Raw genomic sequence first — 13,042 nt, forward strand, 5'->3', positions numbered from 1 at the left:
CTATTGCGACCGTCAGAATGACCACCACAAGAGTGGCCACCATGGTTGTTCTGATTCAGACCGGGATGATTAACCATAAGGGCAGTGGGAGATGAAGAGTGGTTAGCATAAGTTCCTTGGATTGTACGGGATTGCATGTGGTTCATATGATGCTCCTCTAACAATAGCATATATGGTCTCCAAAATTTTCGGTAGAGGCATTCAGTGCCGGATAAGACTTGCGATGTAATCAAACTTTAAAGAAAGTTTGTTGATAGTGTATGAAACTAGGTTCTTTTTGGGTACAGTGGCGTCGATCTTATCAAGTAGGTCTGATGGTTTTGATGCGAGTCAGCGAGTGCACACTACTAGAAAACAGCCCTTTAATGACGCGCAAACAATGACACGCGGTGATTTACGATACGCAAAAGCGTGTGCCCTAAAAATAATGTCATCTCTTCTAAAATTTGAAGGATAGAGAACACGCTTTTGTGCGTGCCCTAAAATTAATGTCCAACAAAAAAAAATTAAAAACACGGAGGTCACTTATTTAAAAATGGGCATCGTCTAGAAATGTCGCTTTATATTTTTTTAATGAAAGGCGCGTTCTTTTCTTTTGCAGCTGGGGGGAAACAAAAATCCCAAAAGTTTGAAAGGCCGCCATCGTTATCCTCTACCTTATTTCCATCGTTCATTTCCATCTCTCTCTCTGTATATCTCTCTTACTCTAATACCCAAAAAAAACCCTAATATCATCACCAATCCTCTTTTCTCCCACAACAAAATCACAATATCACCAAATCTCTGATCCCGTCTTTTGAACAGATCAAACCCACAGGGGTTCTCGATTTCTCTATGTTGATGTGTGGTGACACGAACAAAAAAAAGGAGTGTTGTGCCTCTACCTTTCAATTTCATTTGTCGGTTGCTTCAAATTGAATCTTTCTTTCTCTCTCACAGGGGTTTCTTTGTGCGTTCCCTTCACCTCTGTGGATGTCGTTTTCCAAAGCCAGTCTGGATAATCAGCATCATCGGTAAGTGGAAGTTATGAAGGAATCTCTATCGGATACAAAAGGCGTTCGAGAGAAAGGGAGGACATCGATCAAGGCTTACTTACTTCTACCCACTGGAACCGCCATATCTCCCACTCGATGTTGAATTTGTCAGAAAAGCCCTAATTCAGTATTATACTCTCAAGTCTCAATAGGAATTCAAATCTTGATTCTCGTTCGTTTCTGATTCTCATTTGTTCTAAGAATCTTTCCGTATTGATGAAAGATTATAGAAGCCCAAAAGCGGATACTAGAATTTCTGGAAACATGGGCCATATTTTCTCCATATTTTCTCAGGTTTCCTTTATTTTGCATTTGTGCTCACCTTCGCTTTTCGGTTCGTATGTTTGTCTAAGAGAGACGTAGAAAAAAACTGAACAGAAACAAAAGGAGCCGAAGGCGGCGGTGATAGATTGAAGTAAATCAGAACAATCTTAGATGAGTAAGAAGGAATGATGAGGTCAAGGGAAGACGCAAGCGTTGAGGTATGTGATTTACTTTGAATCGGTGCCTATAGTTCTCTTCCTCTTTTATGCTTTTATCAGCCTTGACTTGCAAAGATCGATTATCAGAAATTATGAAAATGATGATCGATTGAAGGTCTTCCGGTGGCTGTCTTGATTTTCCATCATTTTACCTCCACCTGCTTCAATGCATCTGCACCCCACCGCCTTACTACTTCCTCTCCAATCTCTCTCTCCCCCTCTCTCTCTCTCTTGCCAAGAAATCCGTTTCTCTACTATTGATTTGCCGCCCCGGTTGTCTCCATCGTTGGGCTAGCCTAAGGCATGGTCGACCTAGCCAACGGCTCAAGGAGCTATTGATAAGAATTGATATTCTGTTTCCGTGAATTTGCTAGACCTAATTACCTTTTTATTTTTTGTATTACTTCTGTTGTGAATGTGACTTCTGTTGTTGTCTTCCCAGTGGGCATATATATGGATTCTCATGTATCAGGAAATAGATTCAACAAAGTCCAAATTCTGTCCAGGTTTGACTCTTCACTCTTCACTGTACACCATAAGAAAAAACATATGTGAGTCTGTTATCAAAATTTTCATAAGCTTCTCTTAAATGTTTCCCTTGAATGTTGATTTTGTCCTTCATTCCATTACTTGAAATTAGAAGTTTTATAGAGAAGCTAATATCCATTCCTTTCTTGTGTTACTGCAGAGCACTCATAGCAACTACAAGGTGCAACAGAGAATTCGCTAAAAATAAGTACGTCACTGAAGAAATTTGTTTCAAAATTAAGGATTACAAGTGTTGATGAGGTAACTTTATAATTTTTGTAACTATATTAATTATAAGTAAACGTAAGTTTTTTTGGTTAATTTAAGTATCTTTAAACTATTTTTTTATAGTAGCACCATACTCTACAACTAAAAATTTGTATTTGTAAGTATTTGCTTCTATGTGTAAAGTAACATAAGTAGACTGTTATTATTCATATTAACTTTTCTTCATAACCATATGAAAAGAGGATAGTCGAAATGGGGAGATGGTTAAAGAGTTTGAAAGGGAGGGGCATAACTGGAAAGTTATAGTTTAAGTTCAAGGTAAACAAAAATTCAAGAGTTGGTGTAGATTAAAATCAAAATGGTAAATATTGAAGGAGAACAATAAGTGTACAAGTTGTGACATTGTTTTGGGCTTGTGGTTAGTTTTTATAGAATCTTTTAAAAAAACATCTTATGATGGAATAGTTATACAAGATACAAAATCAGAAAGTGTATGGTTAAAGAGAAAGTTTGTGGGTTGGTAGTTGGTAAGCACAAATCCTCTCTTACGTTTTGTCATGTATTTTTGTATATTTTCCGCTTTGTCTTTTGGATTTAGGATACTAATTCTTTGGTAGTTGGTAAGCATAAATCCTCTCTTACGTTCTTGATGAAAACAACTAAGCAGTAACATCGGATATATAAGCAACAATAATTTACTGCAAACATACAAACCTCAAAAAATCCTTCTGACCCATGCAAAGCATGGGCCCCTTATCTAGTTGTTGTTATTGTTATTATTATTATTATTATTATTATTATTATTATTATACTGTTAGCAATTACTATTTTCTTAAGCATGTTCTTATTTTCTTTCTAAATGACAGGTCACCATGCTCCCGAAGAAACCTATAGATGGAGCTCATGAGATACAAAGTTACTGCCTTGGCCATACAGAGTGAGTGAGTTACTGGAAATGCCATAGTTGACTGCTTAATAAGTTTGACATGGTTTATAAACTTTGACATGGTGTGTCTATTAATGTTAACATTATACTCTTGTCATGCATCTATATTCAATGGCAGATTTGTCTCCTGCCTAGCCTTTGTCTACAATCAGGAATTTCCACAGGGGTATTTGGTCTCTGGAAGTGGCGATTCAATAGTGAGAAACATTACAACCTTAACTTTTCTACATAATTGCCATTATGAGTTTTTTATCACTCTAATAAATCGGACATTCTTTCTTGTGGTGTAGGTTCGCTTAGGAGTATAGTCAAGATCAATGGAGCTTCTTGTGTTAACAGAAAGAATATAGTTGTAGCACTAGCATCTTATAAAAATGGATGAAAAAATAGTGCCCAAAATGCCCCTGAGAAGTTGGAACCTTTGTGGGATGATGGTTATGGGACACAAACCATGAAAGATTACACTAAAATAGCCATGGATTTGAGTTGTTTAATTAGTAGTGATGGTAGGCCACCTAGGTGGTTTTGCCCTGTTGCCTATAACAGGCCTCTAAAAGATTCTCCTGTTCTTATGTATTTGCTGTTGGATATAGTGTCTAAGTCCATAACTTTATTTGGTATGTACTTGACCCGACCCGGCATGGTCCATTTGGGTTGCATGGCATTGCAATACTTGGATAGACTAAATGAGAGAATAAGGCACTTATGAATATTAATATATTATAAGTTCTAATATATTAATAATAGTATTATTTAATTAGTATTGATCAAGTATTAATCTAGTATTAATTTGGTGATCAAAGTGAGACTAATTAAATATATAGGGTTGATTATGACAATCATCAATTCTTTTATGGTGGATTAATGATCCATGGTTTATGGGTTATGGATGTAACCAAATGGAGCTCCATGGATAGTCCATGGGAGTTACAAATCCATGGGTCATGGGAAATCAAGAGTCATGACAATTAAGGGCATTCATGTGTAAACCCTAATTGTGACAACACTATAAAAGGAACCCTATGGCTAGCAAAATGGTGACCTAGTAGAGCTAGATGACCTAGTGTTACTAGAGAGGGCATAACCATTTTTGAGGCTAAGTGACATTCTCTCAAGTTATTCCAAGTCTTGTGGTGTTGTGTGAAGCATTTGAGGCACAACATTTCGGGTGCTAGGCTCACAAAGTCTTGAAGGAATCCAAGCAACAACAAGGTATGTATTTCTACTAGTTTTTATGTTTTATGTAATCCCCATGCCATGCTAGTTAGGAAATAACCTTGAAAAAGAAATTTGCATGTATATAGAGAAAACATAGATTCAAGGTTATTAGGGTTGCATGTACACTTAGGAAGTGTTAGAATGCTCAAAACCCTTCAGTGGTATCAGAGCCTAGGATTGTTTTCTGTATACTTGATGCAAAACTGCTTAAAAATCGAAAATTCTGCACTCTGACGACTGTACTCGCCGAGTCCATGGGGAGGACTCGCCGAGTCCATGAACAAATTCATTCTACTCGCCGAGTAGAATAGTGCACTCGGCGAGTAGGAGCGTGCTAGGCAGTTTTTTCGAGTTTTGTTGCTGGAAATGGATTAAGATCATTATCCCAATCTGTTTTGGACTTGTAAAATCTGTTTTTCAAAATGATAATGATTATGTTAACCCATTTTACATGACTTTTATCAATTTTCAAGTATTATATATAGTTATATGATTTCTTGAAATTGCTTAATATGAATTTGTGTTCTTATGAGTTTTTAGAAGATCATAGGAATTATGTGTAACCACCATGTGTGTTTAATTCATGATCTTAATGGTTATGATGGTGTCCATAACTTGTCCTCAAGTTATGGATAACCAAAAGTCACTTCTTTTAAATGTGATTAAAGAACTAAAGAGGTTTCATAAAATGAAGAGTCTTCATTTTATGAACCATTAAAACTCATAAGTTACAAATTGAAGAGACTTGGAATAGTTTCAATTCTTGCCCTCAAGTTTTGGAATTTGAAAAGTCTTACACTCTAATACTTTAATTCCAAATTAAACCTTAGATTTTTAAAAAGTTTAAAAATCAACACTTATACTATTATTATAATTTTATTATATAGATATGTATAAGAATATGTCATTCTTACCGTTAGTAGGCCTCATTCACGAAGCCGGTCTATAAGGGGGGGTATAAGGTTGTTGCCTATAAAATGGTGACTTAATGGGTGTCCACTCTCACCCACCGCTTCCTTGATCGGTGGAGGGTCGTTAGCCGAACGGGTAGGATACGACTTTAAATACTTGTTAAAAAGTATAATAAATTATAAAGTAACTATACATTATAAATTCCCAATCTTAGTTACTTTAGGAAAATGTGAAATTGGTGCTAGCCCACAAAATTACACTTTGTACCTTACCAAGTCGTTAGTGGAGCGTGTGTGGTTAACCGGCACACTAACATGGACTAGTAAGAGTGGCAAAGGGTAACTTGACCTTATTATAGATCGGTGGAGCGTGTGTGGTTAACCGGCACATCGATTAGGTAATATTATTGAGGGTACCAAGTCAATTTGTATGGTTATTCACACCTTGTTTGTGATCCTCGGCATCCCAGTCACAAACTTGAGAGGGCACAATCGAGATTCAAACATGCCATTGAAAAGTTCAATGTATCTCAAAAGATCTAGGAGTTTCAAAACCAATAAAACCTAATAATAAAATATTTCGTTCTTATGGTGGAAATTGGTAAATCGTCATTTACCTACCTTCAAATATTTTATAGTATGGATTACGGCATCCCTCTTCCAACTATAAATAGTTTGTTGGATCCTAGCCTTAATATTTCATTTGGGTGAATTATTAAGGATTCCTAATCTAATGAAACTTGTCTTTCTTTCCTTTCAGATGTCTTCCAACAATGCTTCTGGCTCAAACCCAACAGGCTCCTTTTCCCTTATGAACTTGTGTGGTAAGGTCATCTTTGATGGATCCAATTTCAATGAGTGGATCAGAAACATCAGAATGATTACCCGCTATGAGGACAAAGAATATGTCTTCGATAAGGAGCTTAAGGTTGTGAATGAAGCCACTGCTACTCCTGAAGAGTTTGCGGAGTTTGTTGCACATGAAAAGGATGCTACTAAAGTAGCATGCATCATGATGGCCACCATGACTCCTGAACTTCAAAAAATCCTATGAAGATTTCTACCCCTATGAGATGCACCTGGATCTGATGGAAAGGTACCATCAGAGCGCGCGTCAGGAGAGATATGAAATCATCTCCTCCATGATAACCACAAGGATGAAGGATGGTAAACCCATCACCGGTCACTTGCAGAAGATGCAAAGGTTCGTTGACCGGTTGCTGAAGCTAAATGTTGACTTTCCTGAGGAAATGGCGATTGACATCATTCTCCATTCCTTACCTCCAAGTTATGATCAGTTTCGTATGACTTATCATATGAACAAGGAGGAAGTCACACTTAGCAAACTTCAAGGACTCTTAAGGACACCTGAAAATGGCCTTAAGGGTAAAGCGGTTGCTACTTCTACTCCTTCAACAGCCCCTGTTCTGGCTATTGGGCAGGGAAAAGGTAAGAAGAGGAAAAGCCCTTCGAAGGGTACCAAGGGTAAGACTCTTGATGGTTCCTCTTCAAGTGGGAGAAAGAAAGGTCCCATTACTCCTTCTTCAAACCCAAAGGAAGCACAGTGCTTCTATTGCCAGGATAAGGGACACTTCAAGCGAAGCTGCCCCAAATATCTGCAAGATCTAAAGGATGGGAAGGTTAAACCCACCCATGCAGGTATTTACACAATATTGTCTAACAACTCATCTAATGCTAATTCTTGGGTGCTTGATACAGGGTGTGGTATTCACATTTGTACTGATTTGCAGGCACTAAGAAGAAGTGAGCAAGTGGAGCACGGGAAGATAAACTTAGTCATGGGCAACAGGAAAGCATCACCTGTTACCAAGATAGGAGTTTATTCTTTATTGCTTAATAATGGGTTAATGTTAGATTTGAATAAGTGTTGTTACTCACCCGAAATGGCGAGAAATATTATTTCTTTTCATGGCTTGTACAGACAAGGTTTTTCATTTTTATTTGATAATAAAAATGGTGTTATTAATGTTTATTACAATGATGTATTTTACTTTAAAGCATTACCTTGTGATGGTGTATATGAAGCCGTGAATGTTGTAGATAATCTAGGAAATAATGTGTTGTATATTGATTCTTCAGATAGCTTGGATAAAGCATCCTTGTGGCATTGTCGTCTTGGACATGTTAACAAGAAGCGCATAGGCCAACTCCAAAAGGCTGGAGTCTTGGAATCATTTGACCTTAAGTCAGATGATAGTTGCGAGTCTTGTTTACTTGGAAAAATGACAAAGTCACCCTTCACAGGTACTTGTGATAGGGGTGAAGGTTTGTTGGACCTTGTACACACGGATGTGTGTGGGCCCTTTAGAGTTGCTACAAGGGATGCTAATCGCTATTATGTGACTTTCATTACAGTAGATATGGATATATTTACTTAATCAAGCATAAGTCAGAAACCTTTGAAAAGTTCAAAGAGTTTAAACAGGAAGTGGAGAATCAATTGGGCAGGAACATCAAGATGCTCCGATCCGATCGGGGAGGAGAGTATCTTAGCATTGAGTTCCTTGACTATCTTAAGGAATGTGGGATTATCTCACAATTGACACCTCCCAGAACACCACAGTTGAATGGTGTAGCTGAGAGGCGCAATCGAACCTTGTTGGAGATGGTTCGTTCCATGATGAGTCGAGCTTCGTTACCAATCTCTTTTTGGGGGTATGCCTTAGAGACTGCCGCCCATATCCTTAATCTAGTCCTACTAAAAAGGTTGCCAAAACACCTCACGAGATGTGGACTGGGAAAGTTCCCAATTTGGACCACATCAAAATTTGGGGTTGTGAAGCTTTCGTGAGGCGTGAGACTCATGATAAGCTTGAACCTCGAAGTGAGAGGTGTATTTTCATCGGCTACCCACAGAGATCCTTTGGTTACCTCTTCTACAGACCCAGTGATAATGTGGTCTTTGTAGCAAGAAGAGGAGTCTTTCGTGAGAGAGAATTCATAAGCCAAGGGGACAGTGGGAGGCAAATTGACCTTGAAGAGCTTCAAGAGTCAAGTGGTGAAGGAACCTCAAATGCTATCGACCAACCTGAGGAGGAAACTCCTGTTGATCCGATAGATGAGTCTATACCTCCAAGACGTTCCACTAGGGTGAGGAACACACCTGATTTTTATTATGGTTATCACATCACCACTGAAGGTGATACGTTTATTAGTGATAGTACACTAATAGATTTGGATGAACCTAATAATTACAGGGAAGCCATGGCAGGCCCTGAGTCTGCTAAATGGAAGGAGGCTATGGACAGCAAGATTCAGTCCATGTATGACAATCAAGTTTGGAACTTGGTTGACAATGTACCAGGTCGTAAGATAGTTGGGTGCAAATGGATCTTCAAGAAGAAGACCGACATGGATGGGAAGGTACACACTTATAAAGCACGACTGGTTGCGAAGGGCTTTACTCAAACTCCGGGAGTTGACTATGATGAGACCTTCTCACCAGTAGCTAAGATTAAGTCTATTAGAGTATTGTTAGCCATAGCTGCATTTCATGATTATGAAATATGGCAAATGGATGTCAAAACCGCTTTCCTTAATGGAAAGTTGGCTGAGGATGTTTACATGGCTCAACCAGAGGGTTTTGTCGATACAAGATACCCTAATAGAGTGTGTAAGCTTGATAAATCCATTTATGGATTGAAACAAGCATCTCGCAGATGGAATATTTGCTTTGATGAGAAAGTCAAAGAGTTTGGCTTTTCTAGGAGTGAGGATGAGTCTTGTGTGTATGTCAGGGCTAGTGGGAGCATAGTTAGCTTGTTGGTGTTGTATGTGGATGACATACTTCTCATAGGAAACGACGTCCCAACCTTGCAGGAGGTTAAGTCCTGGCTTGGGAAGTGTTTCGCTATGAAGGACCTTGGGGAAGCTGCCTATATCCTAGGGATAAGGATATTGAGAGATAGGAGTAAGAGACTAATTGGACTTAGTCAAAGTACTTATGTGGATAAGGTACTGAAGAGGTTCAGTATGCAAGATTCCAAGAAAGGAGAATTACCAATCCAGAGTAATGCCAAGCTAAGTAAGACTCAGAGTCCGAGTATAGAGGCTGAGATAGCTGAGATGAGTCATATACCATATGCTTCCGCTGTGGGCTCGATCATGTATGCAATGACTTGTACTCGCCCTGATGTGGCCTTTGCTTTGAGCATGGTCAGTAGATATCAAGGGAACCCTGGCAAGGCACACTGGACAGCGGTAAAGAACATTCTCAAGTATCTGCGGAGGACTAAGGATTGGGTCCTTACCCTCGGAGGCAGTGATGACTTGAGAGCGGAAGGATATAGCGATGCTAGCTTCCAGACTGATAGGGATAATTTCCGCTCTCAGTCAGGCTGGGTCTTTATCCTAAATGGAGGGGCAATTACTTGGAAAAGTTCCAAGCAGGAGACAGTAGCTGATTCTACTTGTGAATCAGAGTACATAGCAGCAAGTGAAGCAGCTAAGGAGGTGATATGGCTAAAGAACTTCATCGGAGACCTTGGAGTTGTACCAGCTATAAAGGAGCCAATGGAAATTCTCTGTGACAATGAAAGTGCGGTTGCTTTGGCTAAGGAACCGAGAGATCACGGGAGATCTAGGCACATTGATAGAAAATACCATTTCATCAGACATCGAATAGAAGAAGGACTCCTCGTGGCTAAGAGGGTATCATCAGATGAGAACCCGGCAGATCCCCTCACGAAGGGACTGAGCATGGTTAAGCATTTACAGCATGCGAGGCGCATTGGGCTGAAGGATGATATTAGTTTCAATAATTAGATTCCTGAAACTTGTAAAATGTAATTGACATTTGATGATAAATAAAAGTTGTAATTTATTTATGAGTAAGGTGTTACTATCTTGTGTTGATTGTTTATTATGTTTCAATTTTGCATGTTTTTACTTCCAGAATAATTATGTTATTATTCAAACCATCCACAGTCAGTCAAACTTTGGAAGTAAGTATTGATTTAAGACTGTCATGAATTTGGCTTGTATGATTTGTCTGAAAGTACTTTGGACAATGCAATGGTTGCTACAACATTCATGAGTACTCATAAGGGCTGAGTATTGGATCCAACCCACGCTCACTTGCATCACTTCATGGAATTTATCTCGAGTGATCGTGAGACGGTAATATCATATAAATCTTCAAACCTAGAGATATGAGTTGTTGACTATGAGTTGGTTATTCATTGATTGTACGAAAACGCATTGGTAACTCGATGTTATAAAACGTGCCTTTGTGAATAATTCAACAAGTAGTTAGTACAAGCATATCAGTCGAAGTTTATCTGTTCCTTCTAGAAATAGAAGCGATATATGGGCCCCTCGATGATTTGGTTTTGACCTATGTACCGGGCCCGGTCAGAACCTAATTGATGTGTTCAATTTAGTTCTATGTCGAAACAAATCAGAGATCGAGAAACAAATGCTGGACAATAAGTAAGACCATGTTCCATGTGTTTGTCCGGCTGATATCATGAGAACAGAGGATTATATGATCACTTATCTTAAATGGCGTATCATCATCATCTCAGTTCCGAGAGACTTTGAAAGAGCTACGATTGCTAGTCGGATTTTGAAGTCATATTTGCAAATATAGTTATTAGACTTATCCAAGTGGGAGACTGTTGGATATAGTGTCTAAGTCCATAACTTTATTTGGTATGTACTTGACCCGACCCGGCATGGTCCATTTGGGTTGCATGGCATTGCAATACTTGGATAGACTAAATGAGAGAATAAGGCACTTATGCTTATTAATATATTATAAGTTCTAATATATTAATAATAGTATTATTTAATTAGTATTGATCAAGTATTAATCTAGTATTAATTTGGTGATCAAAGTGAGACTAATTAAATATATAGGGTTGATTATGACAATCATCAATTCTTTTATGGTGGATTAATGATCCATGGTTTATGGGTTATGGATGTAACCAAATGGAGCTCCATGGATAGTCCATGGGAGTTACAAATCCATGGGTCATGGGAAATCAAGAGTCATGACAATTAAGGGCATTCATGTGTAAACCCTAATTGTGACAACACTATAAAAGGAACCCTATGGCTAGCAAAATGGTGACCTAGTAGAGCTAGATGACCTAGTGTTACTAGAGAGGGCATAACCATTTTTGAGGCTAAGTGACATTCTCTCAAGTTATTCCAAGTCTTGTGGTGTTGTGTGAAGCATTTGAGGCACAACATTTCGGGTGCTAGGCTCACAAAGTCTTGAAGGAATCCAAGCAACAACAAGGTATGTATTTCTACTAGTTTTTATGTTTTATGTAATCCCCATGCCATGCTAGTTAGGAAATAACCTTGAAAAAGAAATTTGCATGTATATAGAGAAAACATAGATTCAAGGTTATTAGGGTTGCATGTACACTTAGGAAGTGTTAGAATGCTCAAAACCCATCATTTGCCTGGTAATTTGTGTTTGGTTATAAAATTACACAAATTACCATTTTACCCCTGCAAGATATGCTTATATTTACATACTAATTGGATGTGATACTTTGTGTAGGGTTGGAAGGAACTGGAACTGGCCTTGTTGTACATGAGAAAGCTCTTGGAAAGTGAGTTGAATTTGATCTTCATCTTGTCTTTGAACATTCTTTCTTATAAAATTTTGTTTTATAGAATCTGTAATAGGAGTATGTAAATGTTTGCTTAAAATTTTGGTGTCTTGGGACTTCCTGCGGATCATATTCAACATTTCAGCTTGTTACTAGGTAATTAATTAACTGTCTCTATCTACATGCTCTTTCACTTCACCATTGTATCTATTTTTCTTTAGTAAAAAAAATATTAGGTAAAATCATGGTGTGTTGTTATGAAACAAATAGGCAGTACAGACATACGGATGAAAGTGGAAATCCCTCAAGATACAAAGCTTGTGGAGCCGCTACATGAAGCTTGTATATGGCGCCAAACAAGAGGCACCGCCACTGAAACTTTAGGAGCCGAGAACAAAGCTGAATCCACAGAGAAGTTTCAATTACAATTTACAAATCTGCCTTTCTGTTTTCTTAAATATTTTATTAATCCAATGTTATCATATCTGTGAAACTTAACAACAGTTGTTGGTCTTCCTCTTGGTGATCCATCAATGAAGTGGCCAACTTGCATCATGTAATAACATTTTAGGCGAAGATGTAGGTATATGTTTTTTTAATGAATAATATAATCATATGTATGAATATGAAATAAAGTTTGTTATTTAGTATATGATAATCATGTATAGGGAGAAAACTTCTATTGATTTGTTTTATCTTTCCATGGATCGATTATTTGTATGACATTAAATTTTATGCAATAGATTGTATTTTTTGTATATGGTATTTTATTTTTTGTTATGAGACATTAAATGCAAAATTAATTTGAAAATTAGTAAATTTGAATAATATTTTTTTTAAACATTTAAAATTACGATACGCAAAAAGGTGTGTCATCTTCATTTATGACATGGCCTTTCTTGACAGGGGCTTCCTTGATACGCATTGTGTGTCATAAACACGCGCTTCGTAAGGTTGCGACACGCAAATGCGTGTCGTCTTCCTTTATGACAGGGCCTTCGTTGATACGCATTGCGTGTCATAACTGCGCGTCGTAAATGCGTGTCATAAATGCGCGTCGTAAATAGACGACGCGCAAAAGCGTGTCGTCTCTCGTTATGACAGG

This window comes from Lactuca virosa, chromosome 3 (assembly GCF_052849685.1).
Source record: "Lactuca virosa cultivar CGN04683 chromosome 3, Lactuca_virosa_CGN04683_v6, whole genome shotgun sequence".
NCBI classification, from domain to species: domain Eukaryota; kingdom Viridiplantae; phylum Streptophyta; class Magnoliopsida; order Asterales; family Asteraceae; genus Lactuca; species Lactuca virosa.